Source organism: Prionailurus bengalensis, chromosome B2 (genome assembly GCF_016509475.1).
Source record: "Prionailurus bengalensis isolate Pbe53 chromosome B2, Fcat_Pben_1.1_paternal_pri, whole genome shotgun sequence".
In the NCBI taxonomy this organism is placed as follows: Eukaryota; Metazoa; Chordata; class Mammalia; order Carnivora; family Felidae; genus Prionailurus; species Prionailurus bengalensis.
This window is the reverse complement of record NC_057349.1, coordinates 119,751,384-119,755,104: the sequence shown is the minus strand read 5'-3', so window position 1 is coordinate 119,755,104 and position 3,721 is coordinate 119,751,384. Positions and strand designations below refer to the sequence as shown.

The window sequence follows — 3,721 nt, the reverse complement described above, 5'->3', positions numbered from 1 at the left end:
AAAGTGGGATATGCTGAGCTCTGAGGTAGTTAGCAAATAAAAATTCAACACTTATTAATAAAGTACATGCTTTTGGAGAAGTGACATGGAAGTTTACATTTTAACGAGTGGAAAAAAAATTTCCTTTTACTCATAAATACATTCCCCCATTACATTTGAAGAGTAATTTGTTTTCTCCTCATTAATAGCCTTAGTTGATTTTTAAAACTCGTTTCATTTAGAAATTGTAAAGATTTCTTTAACTTCCCAGTCCAATTGTTTACGTTTGTTCAGAGAGCAAATTCACGGTAGCTGAACTGTCCTTGAAAAGTCAACCATTCACAACAACTTTTATGGCTTTCCGAAACCATGGGTAAAATAAAACATAAATCAAAGGGTTCATGTCTGAGTTATAACAAGCGCACCAAGAGCAAATCCCATAAGTTTTGGGAGGGGTTATGAGGCCTATAAAAGAATCAATCAATGAGTCAATACTATACGGTGACCATGAAATCATAAATGCTACCACAGTGATACCCAGGGTTTTCATTGCTTTTCACTCTCTCTTGGCCACTCTGGATATAAATCAACTAGCTGATGAAAATTCTATTTTGCCCCCAGTATCTTCAACCTTTTTATCCAGTTGTCTACCCATAAGAACAATATTGCTATAAAGAGTTATTATGAATAGGTATGAAGCAAGATAGAAAACCTATCAACACCCAGTTTTGATTTACAACGGTCTGACAACCTCCTACACAGTTGAGGGCACTAGATATTTCCTCCAGCCCATCATCATAAGCACCTGTGAAGAACACGGCACCACTGTATACAAGACGCAGGATCCAGGAGATGCCGATGCATGCCCCTGACACAGACACCGTGAACTTGGTAGGATAGACCAGAGGCTCAGTAACAGCGATGTACCTGTCGATGGAGATGAAGCACAAGTGGAAGATAGAATAACAAAATGCCACATCACAGCCCATGTGGAAGGTACAGAAACTTGGCCTAAAGTACCAGCAGCCCTCCACAGACCTGACCATGCTGAAGGGCATGACGGTCACCCCCACCAGAAAGTCAGCACAGGCCAGAGAGGCGATGAGAAAATTGGTTGGCGAGTGCAGCTGCTTGAAATGCAGGATTGAAATCACCACCAGAGGGTTTCCAAAAACAGCCAGCACAGCCCCCAAGCTGAACAGTGTGTAGAGAATGAGCCGGGGTCCGGGCGAGTAGGGGGCTTTCACGCAGGATCTGGTCAGAGTCATGTTCTGGTAGCAGAGCTCTGGGCTGAAGGTGAGGACAGGTGCTGCTCCCGATGCCGCTGTTTACATGTGGAGAATTCTGTGTTTCTTGATTTTCACAGAGGAAGTGGGATTTTACTTCTCAACACATCTGGGAAAAAATCCACAAGGATGTCTAAAGGAATGATCAGATAGGATGTTTATTATATTTTTCAATCTCCCGTTTTTATGGTAAATCTTTTGATTTCTATAATAAAATTAAAATTACATAATAACAGATTACTGAGGGGTTGATGTCAATTAAAAAACATTTGGTTGCCTTAATTTGATAACATTTCCTTTTAGTCATAAATATCTTTATTTTCTACCTTTAGCATTTCTCTTTGCAACAGTCATTGATACGGTATGTAACTCTGGGACTGAAGAATCACCTCTTCTTATCCTTATCTCAGCATTGCTTTACTAGGACATGTAGTCCTTCCAGATAAATAAATGCCATCAACGGGAAAATCCCTGCATGGAATCCCTATAGCATAAGGTGTGTAAACTTGGTAGGATATTTTCGACAGTGATTTTTAGGAATGTTTTTCTTTTACTGTTCATGTTTTCTTTATTAATTTGAGTGTGTGTGTGTGTGTGTGTGTGTGCATGAGAGGGAGAGGGGCAGAGAGACAGGGAGAGGGAGAGAATCCCAAGCAGGCTCCACGCTGTCAGCACAGAGCCCAACGCTGGGCTCCGTCTCAGGAACCGAACCCTGAGATCATGACCTGAGCCTAAATCAAGAGTTGGACCCTTAACCGACTTACGCACCCAGGTGCCCTGATCATTAAAGCCTTTATAACAAATAGCTGACAACCTTGAATTCTGAAATTAGCGTAAACACCTTTCAAAATTGAATGCAAAATAAAAATATTTTTAGATAAACAAAACCCAAGAATCTCCATTGCCAGCGTACCCACACAAAAGGAAGAAGTTAAAGGAGTTTTCAAGGCAGAAAAAAACCAATCCCAGAGGAAACACTGTAGTGTGGGAAGTAACGAAGTGTGCCACAGAGTGTCAATATCAGAAAATAAAATAAATGCTAAAAGTAAAAATAAATGTCTTTTTGACTTAAATTATATGCAGAATTAAAATAAATGACCACAGTATCAATAAAATGGCCAAGACAAACGGAGTTAAAATGTATATTGAAATTCCTGGCAATCTTTTGCATTGCCCTGAATTGGCAAAATTATTAACTTATTGAAGAATTTAATTAATCAGGGATACATATTAAAACTCCAGGACTCCAACAGAATAATATGTTAGTCCAATATATAATTTCACAGGAGAAAGAGTGAATAATAAAAAAAGTAATTTATTTAAAAAAAATTTTTTTTCAACGTTTATTTATTTATTTGGGACAGAGAGAGACAGAGCATGAACGGGGGAGGGGCAGAGAAAGAGGGAGACACAGAATCAGAAACAGGCTCCAGGCTCTGAGCTATCAGCCCAGAGCCTGACGCAGGGCTCGAACTCACGGACCGCGAGATCGTGACCTGGCTGAAGTCGGAAGCTTAACCGACTGCGCCACCCAGGCGCCCCTAAAAAAAGTAATTTAAAATGAGTCCAAAATGATAAAAGAACAAAGACAAAATGTGAAGAATGAAGAAAAATACTAAGATAGTTGACTTAAACTCAAATGCATCAATGATTATAATAAAATAGGAGAAGACTCGTTCAAATTGGTAACAAACTTTTAGGCCTGGATTTCAAACTTCAGGACCAAATCTTTGGTTTTATTTACCCTGAGATTTGGAGAGAAGTGAAACAACCTAACTGCTCAGGAACTACAGGGTAGCTTCTCCGCCACAAATGTGTTTTCAAGATCAGCCTAAACTTAAAATTGAGGTATTTGTGAGATGTTGGGAATTTTCCGTGTTTTATGACATGGGATACGGTGTGTGAATATGACATCAAATTTGAAAAAAGTCTTCCTCAGATTTAACCAAACATTGATTAAAGTGAGCTTTTCCAAGCATCTGCCACAGAGAGATTTACTGACGTGGTGAACAGACCTACTTCCTACTGCTGATTCTGCCCACTTCTTGTCCTGTCACTTTTCCACTTCCCAGCCTTCTGGGGGTGTGATTTCTTGGTATTTTCACCTTTCACGGTTACTTCCCTGTTACTTTCAATGCTCATGTTCTTCTTCCTCTTTTCTATTAATGTCATGTGCTCTTGGCCTTCCCCTAGACTCTTGTGTTTTTTGACCAACTTTCATTCCAACATTTTCTTTTGCTGGAGTTCTTGTCTTAAATCTCCTCAGCTCCCTCTGTTTCATGCTCTAGCGAGGAGTTGAGTTCCTCTTGTTCGCCAATGCTCTTCCAAAAGCAAGGGAATCAGACATCCAGTTCAGATCTGACTCAAGCCTGAGATTTGATGTTTAAGGGACATTCTCCTTAGGACATCTCTCCATTGTGAAATTGACAAAATGATGTATTTATAACAATAACTAT

The 3,721-nt window shown here is 39.6% G+C and overlaps 1 pseudogene; it reads right to left on the bottom strand.

Annotated features, from left to right (window-relative positions):
- Window positions 1-259: 259 nt before the first annotated feature.
- Window positions 260-3,437, bottom strand: LOC122490541 (annotated as a pseudogene).
- Window positions 3,438-3,721: the final 284 nt, after the last annotated feature.